Source organism: Leuresthes tenuis, unplaced genomic scaffold (genome assembly GCF_036924035.1).
Source record: "Leuresthes tenuis unplaced genomic scaffold, fLeuTen1.0.hap1 SCAF_15, whole genome shotgun sequence".
In the NCBI taxonomy this organism is placed as follows: domain Eukaryota; kingdom Metazoa; phylum Chordata; class Actinopteri; order Atheriniformes; family Atherinopsidae; genus Leuresthes; species Leuresthes tenuis.
Window position 1 is genome coordinate 28,709,690 of NW_027325369.1, and position 23,550 is coordinate 28,733,239.

The window sequence follows — 23,550 nt, forward strand, 5'->3', positions numbered from 1 at the left end:
CTTTGCATCGAGCCAGCTGGGATGGTTCTTGCATCTGTGGCATCTGATTAGGATTCCCCCTGGTCGCCTTTCTTCGGAGGTTTTAACACACTCAGAACACACTGGAGGGATTATACACCCCATCTGGCCTGGGAACGCCTCAGGATCCCCCAGGAGTAGCTGGAGAGTTGATGGGGAGAGGGTTTCCCTCCTCAATGACCCGGCCCTGAATAAGCAGTATAGACGGATGTATTATGTATTGTGTGTTTGTATTTTTTGTATTCGCTGCGCTTCAATTTTAATGCGTTGCTCTTTGCGACTCCAGTAGATATCAGTCAGAGAGAAAAGAGAGATGTAACCTTTGCATGTTTAGTCCAAGTCATGAATATTGTTAAATTATTTGGAAAGGTTATTTAGCGACTTTCACATTAGCACAGGTTGAAATCTGGAGTGGTTGACATTTTTGAGATGGTCTAATGAGCACAAACAGAAACAAGCAAATTATACTGTGCACAACATTACATGTAGTGCAGAAAATTTTTGTGAGAAAAGGGTTTTTATTTTTGCCTCTTGTCTGTAAAAGGTTGAGATTTGCATATAAATTGACCATTTTATTTCTCCCACCGCAACCCTTGCAGCCTTTATTTAATTTGTGGTCGTGTTAATGAGTTCTGCTGGTGTGGAACAATGTGGGACTACTTATACAGTATATCTGAAAAAGTATTTTGTGTTTGGGCCTTGGCCTCATTTCTTGAGTAGACTGCTGTGTTCCAACTCTTGTGGAGGCTGCAGGTTTTTTCTTTATCTGTTGTTTTGTATGGAATATGTTGCACTGTTGACTGTTTGTGTTCAGCTCTTGGAACAATGGATCAGCTCTTTATCTGTGCAGGAAGCTTTCTCCATCTGGTTAATGGGCTTTGTGGACACGGGGATTCTCTCCCTGAGGTATCATGTTTCGGGCATTGCTGGAATATGTAGTAGTGCTAAAATGTAGGTTTTTCTTGGCTGCAGGATGTCAGTTGTGACTTGTCATATATTGAGCTTTGGTACATTTTTAATGGATTTGCTGTCAAAGTGGAGTGTGACAGAGGGGAAGAGGGAGATGTTGAGCCTCTGCATATCACCTTTTTGCATATGATGTGTGAGGCACATCCAAATGCAGAAGATGACAAGCCGATTTCTTAGGGGAGAGGGTATCCTGGGATTCTTAAACGAGGGAAAGATGGATGGCAGGAATAACTGATAAAAACAACAGTAATGAGGACAAAGTACCAAAGAGAGAAACGAGTATAACCTCCTCTTATCTGCCTGAACTAAAGGTAGTGATTGAAACAATGAGATTTCAAATAAACGGAGCTGATTTCGAAGTGGCAGTACCAACCTGACAGAAAGAGGAGCTTTTTTGTGTTGAAGATTTTGGTATTAAAGGAAAAAAAAACGCAACTGTATGGAAGACTGGTTTTATTACTTTATAATTTATGAATCCAGTGTAAAGTCATGTGGCTGCGAGGTGCAAAGCGCATCAATGTTTCAGAAAACACTTAAACAGAACACAAACCACAACAACATGTCACTTTAAGGAGAAGTTATGATTTCAACCTTCTTCTCCATTCTCTCACACTCAGTTTAAAATTTGCACGACACAGAGAGCTGTAACGGACAAAGTAGAACCAGGAAATGTGGTTTTAATCGTTTGTTTTGATGTCGTGTTGTGTATATTCACCCAAACACAAAATGGGTGGCACATTATATGCAGAACAGTGCAGCGATCTATACAGACCTTTATGTAGAAGAGACTAAACAGCAGCTTCAAAGGTGTGTTTTTAATAAAATGTTTTGTCAACCCTTTTTCCCCGTATTTTGTAAAGTTTTCTTCTTGGGAATTGTGTTTTTTTTTGTTTTTTTTGTCTTAGTTTGTTGTGTTGTCAGTTTTCTTTCTTTTTTTATGTGTAATGTTGGGATTTTGATCTTTTATTGTCTTCTTTTGTTGTAAAATTCTGTTTTACTTTTTGTTTTCTGCTCTGTTTTTTCAAAATGTTGAGTTTTGTGAAATGTGTTTGTATTTTGCAGCTCAGGACCACCGTATTTGGGCCCCTATCTTTTTTTAAGGCCAACTGAAAAGTTTTTTGTTTAGCTTCTTCTTAACATCCATATATGATCTCACTGTGCAGTTCACAACAGCAGTGCTCTGACTTTCTCCTGATTTCAGCTCAGTTTTGTTAAATCTGAAAAGCTTTGGTAGTTTGGAGATATTTCAAAGTTTTTTCAATTTTCAGCCAAAGGAAATGTCTGATTATGACACCTTTGTGTGGAAATGTCCTCTGCGATAGGAGCAGACAGGAGTTTCATATCGCTGTTGACAAAGAAAGGCAGTATTACCCTTGTTGACCTGGTGTCACTGCGAGGAGAACCTGGTGTTAAATAGATAGATGGATGCTTAGAAACTGGAACAGGGAAAAACAATTACTTTTGGAATTAAAACAATTGAGTATTAGGCAGCACCACAGGCTGCCCAACAGAGACAGAGTGTGTGATTTTGTTGTCAATCCTCTAATGAAAAGCCTGATAAGTGAATAATCGAGTGGAGCACTGTGTGCCTCTGAAAACCCTGGATCTGTAAAACCCACAATCAAAGGACAGATGAGGCCGAACGCTGGATTAATTTCACTGCATCACAACAAAAAACACCCAGACTGTTTGTGCACACACGACCCATCTCTTTGTTTCCCATGGTCACACTAAGAGCAGCAGCGGCATAACCGAATGAGTCGTCTCTACTCCTGGAAGCCCTCTCAAAACAGTTATGCTGTGTACAATGTTTGTGTAATGAGAAAGTCATAATTCACTTTCAGTGTAAACACTCGCAACCTTGAGAGAACGTGAAGGCCCCGGAGACACAAGAGGGAGCAAACTGAGGTAAAAGAAACTCCCGTTGGGCATCTGCAGCTGTTGTTTTTATTTTGGGTCACTGCCGCTGTCTTCCTTTTAGTTCAGCGGAAGGTAACGCCTTCTTTGTGATAAAGTATAATCACAGTATATTCATTCATGCTGTTTAATGAATAATCAACAGACAGTGTTGGAAAATGTGAATATCTTGACTGAGGTATCAGTGGCACAATGAAGCTGTTCCCAGTGAAAAGTTAGTAGAACTATAACTAGAACAGTGGCAAATCTATATGGAATATAAATAAAAATCATTGTTTTATTAAAAACTACATCCCCTGCAGCCTGACTCTGTTTGAGTTGTATTTCATAAAATTAAGCATGAATATATTTAGACATTTTTGTTTTTGTTATTTAAGCTGTTTCCCCAAACACGTTCTCATTCGATGAGTCATAGATATGGGTTCAAGTGCAAAATCTCAGCTTTAATTTCACATCCAGCCTGGTGCAGGAATGAGAATCAAGTTGAGATCAGCTGACTGACTCGGCCATGTTTAGAATATCCCACTTATTGAAAGCTTAGCCAAATCCCCCTGGATTGCTTCCTCAGATTGTTTTTGTGAAGCTGTGTCCAGTCGTCTTTACTGTATTTTAATGAATGAATCTGAGAAGACAGCGTATCTCTCTACACTTCTGTCTGTGTCTCATCATAAATAAACTGCCGCTGTACTCTTACTCAACAGAACCCACATTTCCAGTAGATCAGGTTGCATAGTTTTCTTCTGTCTCGTGTGGACAAAAAGAGGTTTTCTGAGCTGTGGGGTAAAATGATTGAGAATCGGCAGGTTTCAGGTTGACATTCTGCTCTAATCAGTTCAGTATTTCATTCACATCACTTGTATGGAGTACACAAAGACACTAAATCCCCATGTTTGGGACTTCAGACAATGAGTACCTGTGATAATGCTGAAAAACCTCTTTCCTTGTTGAAAATTAGCTCAAGGTCTGATGAGGAAACTGATGAAGAACCAGGTTGATAAGCAGCACGGAAAGTCTCATTCCTACTTGTGAACGGACAGCTTGAACATCTTTCTGAAACTGCCAGTTTCTCAAGCATCAGACCTCTATAACAGTGGCTCACGAAGAAAACGGCCCTTTCAAGCGGTTTGTTTATTTTGAGCTTCTGTTATTTTCACGACTTAATGTCGCTACTGCGATAATCACACCTGAAAAGAGAAGCATTTTCAAAGCATCAAAGAATATCAGAGTAACACAGTAATCAAAGTGTGATATGTTGACAAATGTAGTTTTTAAGAGGAATAATAAGGAACAACAAAGCAGTGACGCTGGTTTTAATTCTGAGGGGAGATTCTTTGAGACATTGTCGAGATAAACAAATTGCTGCTGTGACTGTTTCTGCTCATGATTCCATTCCCATCTTTACACTCCTTTCATCAAATTAATTACACTGACATTTATTCTCTCGCTCTTTAACCTTCTCTGAGGAAAGATGTAGCTCAGGCTTCAGAGGATACCTTCAGGTATGATGACATCATTTCAACCAGTCATGTTTTCATTAACCACATGTCTTCAGTCCATATGTAGTTAACATATCATCCTGTTATCATTCTCTTCATCTCTAGTTGAGTTCTTAGGTTGATAATATTGCTAACAGGTGCATTTGCATATAATATGCATTTATAATTGTAAATGAGATGATGATTAAACAAGCCTAAAGCTCTGTTAATGTATCAGTCCACACTGGACTTGCACCAGCATTATATTAGCTTCAGTGCTGTATAATGTAGAAAACTGTGTTTATTCAAACACAAGTACACAACCCAATGCATTAGTCCTGCAGAACTTGTTTGGCTTCACATGAATCATCAACATTTACATAAAGTGCTGTGTTGCCTTGAAGTATTCAGGCCCCTTTGCTTTTTCTTTACCTTATTAAGTTGTAAGCACGATAAAATTACCGTACTCACCAACCTGCACTCAGTTCAGCTTTAAAAACTAGAGGAAAATATCCTTTTATAGAAATGTTTGCAAATTCAAAAATAAAATACTTGAATATTTGATTCAAAAGAGTTTCTGGACTCTTAATTCAGAACACCGAAGAAGCCTATTTGGAACTAAACAGGCTTTGTCAACTATGATTTGGCCTGTTCCTCTAATTCATAAAAGATTTGAATACTTCAAAAGGACTCAGTATGTTTGAAACGGCTGCTCGTGAAGCATATTTCCTCCTTTGTTTTACACATTATGTGTCATCAGGTGGCAATTTCCAATCAGTACGCTAGCAGCTCCACAAAGAAGGAAAAATATATTATAGATGAAAGGAAAATATAAGACTAGTGCCCAGAAATAAGGCTGCTAACTGTAAAATCCTTTGTTTTTTAGCGTGAAACATACGTTCTAATATATCTTATAATATTGGCACCTGGAACAGATCCCTCATCCATGATGGGCTCCAGCTCGACACCTTTCAGAGTTTCTTTGGGCAGATGTTCTGCTGTCTTTAGTACCAAATGGTAAAAATAGGCTGGAACCAACAAGGCTGGAAATGACTGTCTTTAGTGGAGAGTAGTATTTATCATTGTGCACTGGGTCATACAGTTTGCATGATAAAGAAGCCAGTGTGCATGTAGAACAACACGTCTGTCTCCTGGTTCTGTTACACGGTTTCTTTTCAGGTTTCTTAGACTTTCTGGTGCCTGGCTGACATGCATCAACACATAAAAACCTGAGGTGAATGCCACATATCTCAGCATTAGCTCTTCCCAGTGTGGTACAAAGCGTTAATCCGGTCTGGCCTCTCCAAACAAACTATTAATCCAGTTTTCTTATATATTTGCGGTAGGAGCGATTCGACCTTGACTGTGTCATCAAAGGGTACGTGTGCTGTGTCCTGTGATTAGGGCGGCAAAGATAGAAAAGTGGGGGCACCAGTTAACAATTGGTACTACCCAGATAACCATTTGAGAGATACACCCTACTCTGAGAATAAAACTGACAAGCAATAGCTAAAAGACTCCACAAGACTTGCTAATCAGAAGCAAAGTTTGAGAAAGTAGATGGAAATACAATGCTTACACAAGTATAAAAGAAAAACATGTGCACGTGTAATAATAACGAAGACTGTTAGTGAAGGCAAAAGATTAAGATTCTTGTGAATCAGAAGCAGTGGAATTTGTTGAAACGCAGTCCTCTCCTCAGTCAGGGTGACATCATGTCTGCAGAAAGTGTCCTCGTCAGCTGAAAAAGGAAGCAGGAGGAGGTTTATTTATAGCAGTGAACTTTTCTGAACTTGGGTGTTGTGTACAAATTTGATTTGGTTTTCCCCTGAGGTGAAATGTCAGGATTATTTTTGTGTTGTTTCAACCACTTTGGGTGATGGGGGTGTTGGAGGACATGTCAGGGCTAACCACGGTGCCTGGAGCAAAGACAATAGAGGCTTTAAAAGACAATTGAGCAAAAGTGACTAAGGTGGCCCATACCAAGTCAAATTTATCCAAACTTCACTTCATTGTGATCGAGCAAGTTGTTGTCTTTCTATTTATTGGCAACTGTGCATAACTGTGGCAAACTCACTGTCAGAGTGTGTGAGTGAGATTTGAATATGGAAGTTAAAGAGGGCATACGATGAATAAAATCTTTTTTTTTTTGTGCTTTCAAGCATTTATTTACGTGTCTGAAGTCATTGCCTACTTAAAAATTCAGTTCTGTCCCAACTTTTTTTACTGCCTTAAATTTCAAAACGAGCTAATATTCTTTTTTTTTTTGTGTGAAATAGTAAAATATATATAAAATATTCAGCTTTGGAAATCATTGCGTTCTACTTTGATTTAGATTTCAGTGTCCCAACTTTTTTTTAATCCAAAAGGTCATTGGTAGGAGATGCCTATATTGTCCCTGAAGGGCAATTTGCCGCACAGTTAGCAGTAGAAAAACAAACTATCTCACGTGCATAAAATAAAACACAGCACAACAAATATCACACTGAGCTATTCGACAGGCTGATGGTGCACGAAACAAAAGAGCTTTTCAGGCTGTTAGTCGTACATGCAGGAATGCATCTGCGGCCAGTGGGGAGCAACACGAACCACCCAAAAAGTCGGTGGTTGGGTTCTGTCAAGCCACTCAGGGGAGTGCCTGAGATTTTTGCAGTTGAACAAGCCCGTTTCTATTGTGGAATTACAGGAAGTGAGCTGTAAAAGCAAATAAAAGAGAAAGTAATAGCACATTCAATGAAACAAAAGGTCAACGTCCAAATTTAGCTGATTTACCTTCTTGCATACAACATCCACTTGAGGCTCAAAGCTCAGCTTGTCATCCATAACAGTTCTAATTCTCTTTGGGCTTCCTCAAGGGTCAGTTCTTGGTCCATTATTCTTTAATGCCATTCATATGCTGACAATATAAACAGAGATAAAAACTGAGATATCAATAGCTGAGACTGAATATCTGTGCACATATAGGAAGTCTTTTTAAAGCCACATCACTGAAAAACTACATCAAAGTTTAGAAAAAGTTTATTTCAGACTGTTAGAAATAGATCTATGCATTTGTATCAAGCAGGTTAGACAACTTTTAACTCTCGTGGGATTGCGTGTGGTTGTGTATCAGTTTTTGCACAAACATCTGAACACATTGCTCCATTACTGATGTACGAACATGAATAAAATGCCTAATGATGCTATAAATTAAAAGTGAGAGAAATTATCTAAGTCAGTAGGATTCATACGTCAGAGGTCCTAAATGTCTTTATAAACTACCCTGGTGATATTTCCAATAGCTTTTGGACTGAAGTGGATCAAAAAGCAACTACTGGACAGCATATGCTTAGAAGTAAAGCATAAAAAATTATCTAACTTTAAGGTGCCTTACAACTTAGAAAAAAGGCAAATAAATAGATAAATAAAAAGAAGGAACCCTATGCCAAAGCTGTATTTCTCAAAGAAGCTGCCAGAAAATTGTTGGATTTATTGGTGCTTGAATCAGTGGGTTGTGACAGTTTCATGGTCACAGTCACAGATTGTGGAGACAGATATGATTCCTTCAAATCACTTTTCCAGCAGTGCTTCCACTGATTTCATAACAAGAGAGTTTACATGAATTTTGACAGAAAGAAGTCTTGTCCTCAAGCACAGCTTCATCTAACTGCTGAGATTTCACTGAAAGGATTTCACTATCAGCAGACACTTTGGAATCCACAATATATTGAAAGAAAAAAGCTTGAATCGTAGCTTTAATCAATCTAGCTTCTCATGTTTTGGAGGGGAGAATAATGAGAAACATTTGTTGAGCGTTAAACTCTTTAACGACACAAAGTGGTGGAGGTCAGCTGTTCTGTACTTACTCCAATGGCATTATAAACTGGTGTTTAGTCAAAGCAGGAGGTAGCTTTAAAGATCGGTTTTAAACGCGTTGCATGAACACAGTGAAACAGTAAAATTCCACTTTGTGATCTAATGCATACTGATGAACTCAGGCAAGGGGTTTAACCCCATTAGGCTTTCATTTGCAGGAAAAATGCACTCTGTTCCTTCAGATTAAGGAATAGTGGTCATAACTACCTGGTTAAAAGGCTAAATTCTCAAGGGTCAAGTTGTAGTACCAGGGGGGCGGAGTTGGGTTTGGGCCCTCCACATCCATTTGTTTCTTATTAAACGCTCCAGATTGATGCAGCTGCTAAAGTTTCTAATACTGCACTGACTTGTTTAGTTAGTTCAGAACTTTTTAAAAAGATTTTTAGGAGGATTTGAATAGAAGTAGACAAACAAATCATTTTTGTGTTGCAATGTGTGCCTGAAGGTAAGTAAACAAACTGTATTACCTAAAATGTATCCTAAAGTGACACAAATTCACATTCTCTATTAAATCTAGCTTCCTGCTTTGTCAAAGTGGATGCACGCATTCGCTCATATGAAGAAGCAAAAGATCCGAAAAATCTTCCACACAACAGACGTCTTATTGTGTCTTTTATAGGACATTTTTACATTTGTTTTCAGTTGCTGTTTGGTCATATTTAGGCACCAAAAATACTCCATCAGGGCTGCGATAATATCTGGTTTCAGCAGTCTGACAATACCTGGAAACTGAAGTTAAAACTCAATTTCTGCTCTCCTCTGAATGAATCTCCGACCTTCATGGTGATGTCATCACCACCATCTCACAAAGGACTTGTCGCCTTAGTAACCAAGAAGGCTGGTCTGATGGACATGTGTTAAAAATAGGTGATTTTGTAACACTGTGTTGTCAACGGAAGACAAGCATTCTGTTAAGTACAGACAAGTCATTTAAAAATGGTAAAATAACTGTAATCATAAAGGTTTTTCCTAGTTTTGTTGACTACTCATACAGTCACATTCACACAAATTCTTACATACTTTATACTTCTTAATAAATACAGTATTACAGCTTTTTTTCTTTTTTTTCTAAATACACACTGATGGCCGCATGGGAGCATCAAGTATACTTTGACATCTTGCTCAGGGGAGCCACAGACTAAACCCCTGATCCTCTGATAGGCAGACATCTGCTCTTTCTCCTGAGCTACATCTTCAGCCATTTTGTTTCTAGAAGCCACAAACATTTGCAGTATGAAAATGTCTGCAACGTGTATGAACCAGATCCCAAAATACATAAAAAATAAAGATTCAGGACACAAAAATATGTACAGTGTGGAATTCTGGACAGATCTGGATGAAGGTATTTCAGTGTTTCATGCGTGTGCTCTATATTCTTCATGGCCTTCATACCAGGACAGATAATACCTTCTAAACACTGGAATAAAATACATGGCTTGGCATTAAAAACCAGTCAAGTAACAATTAAAGAAGTCAAGTGTTTAAAAAGCCTTCTTTTGGCCCAAACTGTACAAATTGCAAAATATTCCTTTTACCTGAAAAAAAAACCAAACAAACCAACATGGCAACACAATTTTCCTGAAGACTGGGCTGTTATTTCAACACAATATAATTTAGCGCATCATAAATAAATTACATGTTATTCTAATGTTTAATCCGCAGAGGCAAAAGCAAATCATGTCTCCTGCAGAAAACGACACCACGTTTCCTTCTGACTGTGGGATTCGCTGACAGTTGACAAAGTAACATGTCAGCAATATTTAAATGGGGCAGGATTTTGTTCTGTTCCATTGAGACTATGAAGGGATTATTTGTGCCATCTCTCTTTTGAAGCTGTAAGAACAGAAACATGCCTGCAGGCACAGAGCCAATCTGTCTGTGTAATGACCGCACAACAGTGGCCTTGTTGCATTATGCTATTGACTGCTTATTCTCAGCGCTGTGCAGCCCACGGCTCGTTTCCTTATTAATTGACTTCACTTGCTGATCCTCGCTGCGCTTTGTTGGGAATGTTTTGACAAGATAAAGATCTCAGCGGAAAAGACAAAAGCTGTGAAACACTGATTCCAGGAATGACTGACATTATTATGTCAATAATTACAGGAACAAAGAGATGAACTTCCTCATTCCCCCGAGTCATTCCGAAGCATGTTGCATTGTTAGGCTTTATGTTTTTCTATGACAGCATAACTGTGACATGGTCACTTTTCTGTATGAAAACCATCATGACTTTGGTCGTTTCTTGTTACTAAATTTAATATTTCCAAAGTGATTTGAAACTCATTCTGTCTCAGCTGACAAGTGCAAAAAAAGTGAGAAAAGATGAAAAAATGTCACATATTTGTAACCTTTGGTCACATATATCTCTCTGTGATTCTGTTTTATTCTCTCTGTTCTTTCCACCTGACAGCCTGTGCACAAAACATGCTTCTGAGCCACATTCCTCAGTCATCTGTTTGATGTTTGTCTGTGTTTTTATGCTTCAGGGCTTTCAAAGCAGATCTGACCGGTAGAACGGCAGAAGGCTGGATCTGAAGGTAAACAAATGTACACGCCTGTTCACCAGGCTGACAGAGCTGTCCATAAAGAACAGAGAGAGAGGCAGCAAACACGAGCACTTCAGGAAACTCCTGAGGTGTCACATTTCGAAGCTGGCCGTAGGAATTCACAGCTAAACAGATTTAACTTTATTTGGTGCCACATCTTTGCACAGACAGGTAATTCGGGAACACAGTCAACTTTTGGATCTCATCCGTAAGGTTGAAAACATTTTCACTTCTGTTTAAACAAAACTGTAATTTATAGTGTTCAGATTTTGCTCTGATCTGGGGACGGAGAGGTGCAGAGACGCCTCCTCCGGGTGCTTTTTAAGGAACTGGAATATGATGACACAGAATTCAGAATAGAATCAACTTCTTCATATTCATGGAGCTCAAAATAGTGAATTTACAGTAACAAAGGTGTTACCAACTGAATCTGGGTATGTTCAGAAAATCTTGTCTGCAGTTGGGTGTTAAAGGTTGAAGAAACACTTTTTTTTCCTGTTTGAAAGCTGAACAAGATTTTTCTAACCTGAACCAGAAGCTGTGAGAACGTGAACATAGAAATAAGCAGCACAGCTGGCTCTCTTACTGTTTCCACCTCTTCTTATAGTTCTTCTCATTGAGACCCCAGAACTGCAGAGTTAACCATTCTGAAGTGTGGTGACCTGATTGTCTTCTCTTGAGCTCTAATGCCACCAACAGAGGAGCATTTATAGGCGTTACTTTTGAGCTATGTGACATGTTTTTAAAGCTGAGGTAAAAAGAAAAATGGCTAAAAAAGTTAATTCAGCTGGTATTTGTATTTAACAAGTGAGCAGTCTAGCTCTGAAGAACACACTTAGATAATTAAATTGTGGTTATTAGTGACATTTTTTTCAGATTAAACAGAGGAAAAATATAGAATCATGAACCAAGATATCTATATTCTGACAGCTTGGATATTAATTATTGATTTATAGGCTTCACTGATGAAAAACAATTCCCTTCATTAATCAGGTTTCAGATTTCTGCTGCAGAAATAGTCAGGAGCCTTGCAGGATGGAGCCTTGTACGTGACCTTTTTTTCTTTTCTTTTTTCACTTTCCACCATAATGTTGAACTCGGACTGAGATCCGGACTGTTTGCTAGTCATGTCATTGAGTTGATATGACTTTCATAATGCTTGCTCAATGACAGGATGCATTATAGGTGGACATAATCAAGCCTCCTTTTGACTGATTTAATGAGAAAATTCACCATTTACGTTTACTGCAGAGGTAATGACTGCCATCTCCTCTGGTCCTTTACCTGATTTCAACCCCATATCATCAATGACTGAGGAAATGTGCTTATTTTCTTCACGACCTGCACAAAACAAAAGTTCCAGAATCATCTCCTTGTTCAAAGCAGGTTGGGGATTCATTAGAATATCACTTTCATCCGATCATCCACAGTCCATGACCTTGTTTAGGTGTGAGTGACGGTTCATTTTTGGTTTTTGGATTTCCTTCAACTGGTTTCCAACAGTCACAAACACTCCATCATATCTTCCTTGGTCGACCTGTATGTTTCACTTCAACAAGCTTCCTATTTTGAACTTACTTACAGCTAACCGAGATCAAGCAGCATCTTTTGCCACACTTTGTGTTAAATTGCCTTTTGAAGGAGTCTTATAATCTTTTCCATTGTTTCCACTGACAGCTCTCGTACTGGGACTATGTTTTCTGTCAATCAGGAGCTGCAGCAGCTCATTAAGCTCTGCAAGCTTTTTGTTTTAAATGCAAATTACAAGTTGATCCTGTAATTTACTTGATTTGTAAAAAAAATCCCATTTTAATACAACAGTTTGATTCTTTCAAATTTTAGGTATGTTTTACAAAGTCAGAATTTTCAGCTGTGAATAAAAGTTTTGTTATTCATATATATATATGTAAAACAGCTGCATATACATTGTCAAAATACTTTTGTATTCATGTGATCAAGCCACGTTTGAGCCAGCATATCCCACTCTCATCTCATTGGGTTTTCCACCACGTTGGATCTCATAAAAATATTTAAGAAATATTTTCTCAGGCCACATTTTGAATCCCATGACGAGCATTTTGATCCCACAGATTATCAGAATAGGTTTATGTAACAGGGAGACAGAGAGTTTATAGTAGTTTTTGTGATGAATATCGTGTCTGTTTAGACGGAGAAACCATGCCAAAGCCAGAGACAGATAGATGGATTCTTACGGTAAACTGAAGCCATGCAGCATCACCATCAACAGTTACTGTACTGGTGGTTTTAGTTGTATGTTGCTTGGATGGCAGCCTGCAGATGCACATCCAATGGATGTACACATTTTGACAGCCCTTCCAAACTTGATTTGATAGACCAGGAGAGTTAAGGAGACTTTATTCTCAACGTTTTAACTTTATTCTCTACATTACGACTTTGTTCTTGAAAAGGTAAAATAAAAAATAGTTCCTATTTCATTCCTATGATCCTAATACTTTATTTGTCTAATTATCATTCTCTATGACCTCAGTCTCTGCCTCTTTCTTCTCTTTTGATTTAATTTGTTATAAAGAATTGTCTCACAAGCACCCAAACCTGGGTAAAATGCAACATTTTCAGCTGATAATAAAAGTCCGGTTTATGAGATTTGCAAATCTTTGCATTCTGTCTTTAAGTTTGATGCCAGTCAGTGAGGACATTGCGGTTAATAGCACTCTGAACACAAAAGCCCAGAGACAGATAACCATGCAGCTTACGTTTTAGAGATGTATGGAGATGTTCTGATGCTTTTAGATTTCATGGCAGCACTCCAAGCTGCTCATCTTTGCGAAGAAACCAATTTCAAACAGCTTTTCAAGTGAACAGAGTTTAAATGTTTCATACACGTTTAGGCCAACAGTCACTTCAACAGAGATCAGGATTATATTGAAAATTTAAAGCTTTTCTTTCTCTCTGATTCATCAGTGGGTGAATGTTAATATGGGCTGAATACTGAAAAACTAAAAAGCACATTTCTTGTCCCCGCTGACCCTTCTCTTCGGTATCTGAGCTCTTGGGGAAAATAAATAAATAAGCAGGTTTGCAGGTAGGATTACAAAGATTTGTTCAAGACTGAGATGAAACAATGAAAGCAAATATTGACTTAATTTTCTTTCAGTTTAACCCTGCCTGCAAGAAACAATAGGATTACCAATGTTCTAAACATTCCTGTCTCATTTATATGAGGAACTTTGACCACAACACCGCATGTGTGAAGCTGTTTGGGATTTAACTATCACTCTGCATCGTCTTTTCAACTGAGCTGCTGCATACCGAGATGTGCATTTTGTTGGACTCTAATGATGCTTGCAATTGAAATACATAAATGGAAATTGCTATGCACCGTAAATAAAAGCACAACACTGGAAAATAATGGACCCAGCTGCACCATCATTACGTCACACCTGCAGGGCAACATTAACAAGGCCATAATTGGTTCTGAGGGTTCATGTTCAACTGCTATACATGCAGCAGGCTTATTGGTCGCTCTTCCAGAAGGCAAGTATAGGCAGTTTATGCACAGTGGGAGTGGGTAATTAATTTGCTGAAAATTATGTATCGATCTAAAGTTTAAATATTATCAATGGTGGTGTGTTTAATCAGCAGGCTTGCCTGTTATTTGCAGAGTTTATGAAGGGAAAAGGAGGTAGAAATAAGGGAAAACAAGGCAGCAAAGATGATGTGAAAGGGAGACTAATTAGGTAGAGGAAGCAGAAAAGTTATTAATTGCACTAATCATTGTTGATGTTGTCTTCTTTTGTTTATTTAATTTCAGAGAAACATACATTATCTTATACTAACCTATGAAATGTCAGTCTCTGGACTCCGTAGATGCTCCAGCTTCCTCAGACCATCCACACACATGCAGGTCAGACCAACTTACATTCTAAATAACCCCCAGGTGTGAATTTGTTTGCCTGTCACAGGTGCTTTACATCTGCTGCAGTTTTCCTGCCTTTCTCCCAGCACATGGAGGGAAAGACTCCCGACCTCTCTGTGACCCTGAATGGGAAGAGGCAGGTAAGGAAATTGGATTGGATGGAGACAGAGACCTGCAACTGCCTCTCTCTGAAATCAGTTATTTTGCCGCAGTGTCTTCCAGTTAAATATATAGAGAATTTTCATGACCTTTTATCTGAAATAGCTTTTGTCTTTTGCAATGATTGACATCTATCCATCCATCTATTTTCTCTACCTCGCTTAATCTAATTTGGATTGCAGGGGGTCTGGATAGCCAGCTGTAATTGGGCGAGAGGTGGTGCAGAACCCCGGACAGGTCGCCAGTAATGATTGACATTCAAATTTAAAACACAAAGTCAGTTATTTACTTTACTGTAACTTTTGATCTATTCATGACTGATAAATCAATTTATTTGTTTTCTGGTTCGGGAGAGCCTTACAGTGGGGTGTAACTTTACTGTACAAAGAAATGTAATAAAAGCAATATACTCGTGCAGGAAAAGTTGGTGAAGAGGCAGCTTGATGTTGTTATCACCACAAAAGAAATTGGAAGTGGTCAGAGCGGACTGACACCAGATATTTTTATGTCCAAAAACATATAAATAATTGTTTCAACAGATTGTCCTGTGTTTGTTACAGTGCTCGACCTGCATTGCTGTTCTTGTTTAGGACTACCATTGGTCAGAAAATGCTACTTTTGGCAAATGCTGGAGAAAATAGAAGTCCAGAAGTCAACAAGCGACTATCTCTGCAGTGATGTGCTGTCCTTTGAAGTAAAAAGTTTTCATTTACGTTCTATGTAGCGTTTATTTTGACAAGGATGTCAAGTAAATCTGGAAGTACTTGTGCAGTTCTCAGCCGCTCTGACAGGAGTGGCAAACTTCAACTTAAGAAGAAAAACTGAACGTGTGAAACATTATTATTATTTTACTTCATGAAGCACATACAGACGACCAAGATAAGTTGTGCATTTAGATTTTTAACAGGATGTATTTTAAACCAACAGCAGCACAGTAGGATTTTGGTTTCAGTCTAAAGACTCGTGTTACTAAACATAAAGCAGAACTATGTGCTTCTGATGAGTTTTCAAGTCCATCAAGCTTTGTTATGTACATCTCCGAGCCAGAAACTAAGGGAAACAAAGTAATGTTATTACAGTAACCTAATCAGGAAGTGACCAAATCTGTCTAATGTAGTGTTTACGTGTAACCCTGGCAGCAAGCTAAATGGCCTCCATGAAGGTGACTGTCGGCTTGTTATATCAATCAGATGTCGGCCTTAAACAGACATCATGACTGATTTAAAGCTCTGCCTGTAAAGCTCTGTGCTCCTTCCTTCATTATGAGGATTTTACTGCTTTGTAGAAGAAACACTCAAGAATAATGACTGCACCGATTTGGCAATGTTTGTATTACCCTACTTCAGCCTGTAAGGGCGGTACTTTACAAGCTACAGTTATAGGGTGTATTTCTGGGTATGAACAGACAGATATGCTCGTTTTGATTAGAGGACTTGTTGTTACACCAGAGTGATAAAAACCACCAGCAAATGAGTTCAAGAAACTTTGAGATGGTTACGACAAACATTTAGAGGGTAAATTTGATGTGCCTATAATTGTTGTGCAATAAGTCCAGACACTGGGGCTCATTTGCATTTATTTCAAGAACGTTTTTTTCTTTTTGAGTTTAGGAGAAGTTTTAAATCAAACATGAGGTCCAGCAGGTCTTTGAAAACAGCTTCTCACTTGACAAACACCTGGCTTTAGGGGTTGAAGTGGCACACAGGAAGGCATCAACAGAATAAAAAGGAAGATCAAACATAAGAATAATTTTTGAGACAGTACAGCGCTGACAATCGATGCTACTCCTTCTAAAGTGGCACCACATCTGAAGACTTGTCATATTTGAAGGCAGGTGACTAACGTTGTCTTGTGTCATTCAGCTTGGAGAACTTGTTGGATAACAGCCAGGGGACATGACGCTCACCATTACTGATGGTTGTGCATCAAACAACATCTAATTTCCAGGTCTGTTTCTATGTGGATGATAAGAAACACAATAATTCAACCTGGCATCGTTACTGCTGCAGGTCTGTTATTTTGAATTATGACTCTCCCCTGCTTCCTTATCTGAGGAGCACATATGTGTTAATAGAATGGTTTTTCACAGTACATGCACCTTTCAGTAATGAGTGTTATCCCTTTTGCACCACAGCTCCTGCATTCTACATGCAGCTATGCCATTTTTCTTTGACAAGCATGTTCAGTATTTTCCTCTAACGGGACAACAGCTGCACTGTGCCCTGTCAGCAGTCAGACATGAGCAGGTAATTGGCAACTGGAAGAAGCAAATGAAATTTGCCTAAAAAGATGCTGAAAACTTTGAATTGTGCTCCCCTGCAAATCAGGAGTGCTGTTGAAAATCTGCTTATGTGGACAAAGTGATAATCTGGCAGCAGCTTGAAAAGCAGCTTTCATTGTGAAAGCATAAAGGAAAGATGATAATTATAGACATTTTTTCTTTTATATAATCTCTCAAAGCTCTGCTGGCCACAGCATTACTCAGTCTCATCAGTTCTGCGTTCAGTCATTAAGTATGAGACACAGTGGAGTAATATTATTTTTTATTTTCACTCTAGTTCATGCGCTGAAGCTGAACAAAGAAAAGCCCTCCACATGCAGCTTGATGAAACGACAGTCTGACTCCAGAATGCATAATAGTTTTAGACAAAAACTGCACAGAATTGTAAGTTATGGGTTTTGAAATTTAGTTTAAATCAAACTAGTGTCTCTTTTCAACCTTATAAAGACTCCACATGGAGAGTGTAAAATACAAAGCACATTATTTTAAGATTTCAGGTAAAAAGGATGATAAACTGAAATATTTTTCAGCAGGCTCGAGCTGTAAAAAGAGGTGCTATGAATATTTTGAACATTTGAACATTTCTGTTGGTTCTTTTCTTGCTGAAACACCTGATCTTTCCTTTTTCACAGGCTAATCTTGGCCCTACGCTGGCAGCCACATGTAGGTTTTAGGGGTAACGACCATCATATTCACTGGCTGGGTTGTTGAAGTAACAAGCAAAAATAATTGAAATTGTTCATTTTTTCAGTGTACAGCTTTTGCAAGGTTTTGAATATTTATGTAATTTGTAGTTGTCACAAGAACATCCTGTGACAGGTGACACAGGCTGCTGCTGTGGGAGGCCTTGTGGGAATTTCTTCAAATTTTGCCCATGCAACAGTCTGTTAGACTCAAGGATGATCTAATTAAGTTTATGTTTAGATTTTGGTAGCCAAAGGTCACCGTGACCTCACAAATGTTCTACCTATTCTGATGCTTCTATGTCAAAATGTCCCTCACATGTCAAATAGAAATGAAGATGTGATAACATTTTGGTATAGAAAAGGTAAAAGGTCAGCTTTGTTGTGTTGTGTTACTCACAAGAAGAATAAAGAGAGATTAGATATAACCTGCAATGTGATGGAAAAACACCCAGAGGAGGTTATTGTGGAATTTGTGGCTTTAATTAGTTGAATGATGAATTAATGGTTAATGAGCTTTGACACGTTGTTTATTGAACGTTGCAGCCTAGTTTTAATGCAAAGCACCTTGCATTTTCACAGTTAACTGCTGTCACGCCTCTCTGCATCCACATTGGCCTTTCATGGGCAGTGCATGGGCTTCATTGTCTTAATTGTCTAGAAAATTGGCCACACCTGTGCAGGTGTAGTTAAAACACATGCCAGCTGAGGCTTGCAGGAGTACACTGCTGGTTTGCTGCTGATGCACACCATGCATGACTTGTGTCCCTCAGATTTTAACCTCAATTCACTAAACACTGTATCTGTCTCTGTTTTTATGCTGCAGTCAGTGAGCTGGATCTCTCACATTGATCTGATTCACAACAGGTTTGAATGAACAATACAGTTAAAGTTGAATCAGATTTTTGTAAAATACAGATCTGGAGCCAAAGAAAGCAGATGGAGAGGTATGAGCATCTGCTCATGAACGTGTACTGTGCAAGAAGGAGCCCTCCTCTACCTTTAAAGCAAATCAAAAGATGTATTTTTGAACAAAGAGCCTGTATGCCACAGCTGCCCTCTGCAGTCAACTTCATGACTGCAGATTCTTATCTTAAATCCATCCACATTTCCCTTTTGTTAATTATATTTTTTATTTCCAATAGACCTTAGATACGTACAAACTGTTGAAAATTAGACATTTTTTCCACTTTTAGGAAAAAATAAAAGATCTTGAGTTTGATGGTACCAACAAAATGTCAAAAACAGAGGTAACAAAAGACTAGAAAAGTGGTTAAAGAGGAAATGAGGAGGAATGTGTTAAACCTGGCAGTAACAAGATAACTGAAAGAGTCTCTCAGAAGTAAAGATGAGCAGAGGTTCAGCAATCTGCAAATTGTGAGGACTTCGAATGCTCCATAATTTGCAGAACATAATATAAAAGATTCAGAGAACCTGGAGACATCTCTCTGAAAATGAGTACTAGATGCTACCGCTCTTCAGTTTCTCAGGTAACAAACCTAATTCTGTCCTGGAAATCACTGCATGGTTTCAGGTACACTTCCAGAAATCACCGTCTGTGAACACAGCTCACCGTAACATCCACAGATGCAGGTTAAAGCTCCATCATGCAGAGAAGAAGCCATATGTGAACATGATCCAGAAACTCTGCTGTCTTCTCTGGACCAAAGCTCTTTTAACATGGACTGAGACAAAGTGGAAAACTGTTCTGTGGTCAGATGGTTCAAAATCTGAAATTATTTTTCTTAAATCATGGACTCTTTTAGCAGCCAGCTTGTTATCAGCGCTTCATTAGTGATTCATTAGGAACTGGAAAGTTGTACATCTGGTAAGGCTCAATCAATACGGAAATGTGTATATACGGATTGTAGAAAAACATATACTCTTATCCTGATGACATCTTTTTAAGGGAAGGCCTTGCATATTTCAGCAAGACGATGTTAAACCACATACTTCATCTGTTCCAACAGCATGGCTTCATAGTGGAAGAGTCCAGGTGCTGGACTGACCTGCCTGCTGTCCAGACCTGAAAACATCATTAAACAGCATCATGAAACATCAAAATATGACAAAGAAGGACTGCTGAGCAGCCAGAATCCTGCTCTACCAGACAAGAATGGGACAACATTCCTCTCCTAAAAGGTCCAGCAGCTGGTCTCCTCAGTTCCAGATGTTTACAGATGTTGTTAAAAGACGAGGGGATGCCACACAGTGGGGAAACATTGACCTGTCCGAACTTTTTTGAGATGCATTGCTGCCATCAAATTCAAAATATCCTTATTATTATTGTTATTATTATTGTTATTATTATTATGTGTTACTTTCAACTTTTTTTTTTTCCAACTGGGTCAAAATATCCCAAAACTGACAATAAAATAAGACCAATAAAGATAATATCTTCTAGTGTGTTTTATTTGGTAAAAAGCTGGCTCCGTAAAACCTATTGTGCTGAATTTCTTGTATTATACAAATCACAAAGAAGAAGATTTATCAAGTTAGTGAGGGATAGATCAACAGATTTCCCCTTCTCGAAATCCCCAGTAGTACTTTAGGGTCCTTTATCATTTCTTACATACCACAGTGGGCTTCAGTCTCTCACTCTAAAGCACATAAACACATTATCAAGTGGTCAGCGATCAGTAAATAAATCAGTTGAAGACATTGGATACTTGTGCTTTTCCCCAGGGTGCCATATAGACTGACTGATTCAGGCACTTCCTGTCACCTGGCTAGTTAATTCATCATTTGGTCTGAATGACACAGACTGAATTGACTCAGTAATTGCTCATAAGGATGAAAGGGCATGTGTGAAAGATTAGACCTTTGCCATGGATGATGAAACTGCTGAGATTACTTTTTAACAGAGAAAACTGAATGGACGCCTTCCTAGACCCCAAAAAAGGAATCGTGTTGAAGTTGATGCCGACAAATTACTGCTAATTTAATCACAAGGTTTCCTACAACAGTTGATGTACCTCCCATTAACACAAGATATGACTGCTCTGCTTTAAGTTGGGACATCTGCTGGATAGATTTCCAGGTTGTGATGAGAAAACATGTCCTTATTTTAGTTGGTACAGTTGTTTTGTGAGTCAGTATTCGCTAATGTTTGCTTACTTACTTACTTATGTATGAATAATAAACAGTTTTCTCCCACAAATTGTTTTCCCAAAGCACATTTTAATTCAAATGTTTTAATCTAATGCATCCTAATATAAACTTAATAAGATTTTGGTTACAGTATGTTTCAGAATATGTTAGAAATGATTGAATTATTGAATAACTCTCAGCTTTAGCCATGATAAGGATTTGGTCCATCTCAATGTCATCCAACCTCATTATACGACCATACAGACGCCTACATTTTCATTAATAATTCCCTTTTTGAAAGCAGACACCTGTCTTTTAATATATTATCAAGTTGCTACAGAAGTCCACAAATTACATACAACGACTACACAGATAATGGAACTCAAAGGCCTTTATCAGGGCTTTAGTTTGGCTGTGGAGAGGAGAGAAATGCAGAACACTGTCTCGTTAGATAATTCGATACGTATCTATTTACATGGGGTTCAGAGATGATGACATTTAGATAGAGTTCTTACCAATTCTTTTCCAAATATATTCATTTTCCATTCTGAATTAGAACAAACCATTTCCAGGAATAAATATTCAACAGAAGACCAGAGATTTGTATAGTGTGTGTAACATATATCACCAAAGTGGTGACTCCAAACCACAATAACTCTGTAAAGCTTTAGTATTAAATCTGGAAATAGATGCTGTAATATCCTCAATCCTTTAAAGTAAGGGGTTGGAAAAAAGTCTTCAAATGTGTATCTGTATTATCATCCAAGGATTAATCAGATGTGTTTTTAGATGCCTTGTGACACAACTGTACTTTACCCACTTTATCCTGCTGGCAGTAGCAAGAGAGAGGCTAGAGTCAATGCCATCTGCCACCAGTTGAGCGGTGGGGATACACGGCGGACATGTCATCAGTCAATCACAGAGCCAACATGGAGACAAACAAGGCAACATCCCTGTACTCTCACTCTTACAACAGATTTTAGATTAACCGTACAGACATGCTTAGGGGTTGTGGGAGAAAGCTGGAGACCATGCAAACTCTACATTCGCTGTTTAAATGGGGAGCAGATATTGCTGACTCTGTGCACTGCTCACATGCACCAACACGTTAATGTTGTAGACACACTCTGACATTTTCTGACCCTGGTGCAGAAATCAAATCATTTTTGAGCCTGTTTAGGATCTGCATCTAAACCCAGTTCAATCAGATTTTAAATGTAGAATTGGTTCATCAACCGTTTTAAATCAATCCAGAAGTCAACATATCAGTTTAATTACATCTTAAAGGTTAAGGTTAGTCTTCATACCCATGAGGGAGGAGGTAAAACTGGTTTGTGATGACAGCTAATACTACAGCACCACTGCGGACCGAACAATCAGCTTTACAGCAGCAGGCAACCTGCTCAAAACCCAGATCAACTGAGTAAGGGGAAAAAATAGTCCATCATTACTTAAAAACATGAATGTCAGTGAGAGCAGAGCATTTAATATCTTTTCTTCAAGTAAAACAAAGTGATGATGTAACTGGTTCTAATGAGGACACCCCTTGGTGCCGGCTTTCATTCAGAAGTCAAGGCAACATCATTCTGCAGGGATATTTGGTTTGAGCTTTGTGGAGCCACATGTATTCCATGAGGAGCCAAAACTGTTCGACCAGGAAGCAAAATGATGGTGTGTTGCATCAGACGACCTGATCTGAGACAACTTTTTGACTTAATTGGCATCGTATTGGTCTCATTTGGATTTGAACTATTCTGATTTGATCGGATAATGATTGAATTACAGTTCATTTGATTGTACTTGGCTGGAATTGCACTGCATCTTTGAAGTCCCTTGAAATGATACTTAAATACTGAATTGACCTCCACAGTCGCTGCTCCAAACCAAACTGACATGGTTCAGGTAGAGAAGAAGCACCGAGTGAAGGAGAAGCAGGAAGTAAATCCACACATAATGGGTTATTTCATAGTCCTGGTGTTTCAGTCGCAAAGAATACAGGAAATACCATTAACCTTCTGGACTGGTACTGAATGAGTACGTATAATTTAACAGAGCTTCCACCACTGGTAATTAATTACCAGATGGTGAGAAGCAAACAGCCTGAATCAGTGTGATCCTGACGTGTCTCATTATAAGACATGGGTTCAAGTAAGCCTTTCACTAATTAGATGTGATCACAAGAATTCTGCCTTTTCTTTTCATTGATATCTGTAAAATATTTTCCCTTTTTGGGATTAATAAAGTATTATTTAATTAAATTTTCCGTGAAACTTAATGAGCCTTTTATTAAAATTGGTAAAAGTATAACAGGGGCTCTCCCTTCCACTGCTGAAGTACTTATATATGTACTGTGATAAAATAGTGTTTTAGAAAATGTGTTTAATTAAAAAGTATTTGATACCTAAAATTAAGTCATCAGACAAAGGAACATTCTTTGTTCTCTACATATTGAGTCATACAGCATGAAGGTCCAGGGGGGAAATATACAGCATAAGCTAACACATATATAAACTAGAGAAACGTGGTACAGTATTACAAATTCATTACAACCATTACATAATCTTCCTTCTGTCCGTTCAGCCTTGTAATCAGGACTTAGATGTCATGATCATCAGTCACATCCTGATCATTTCATGAAGACATGCAACTATATTTTTCT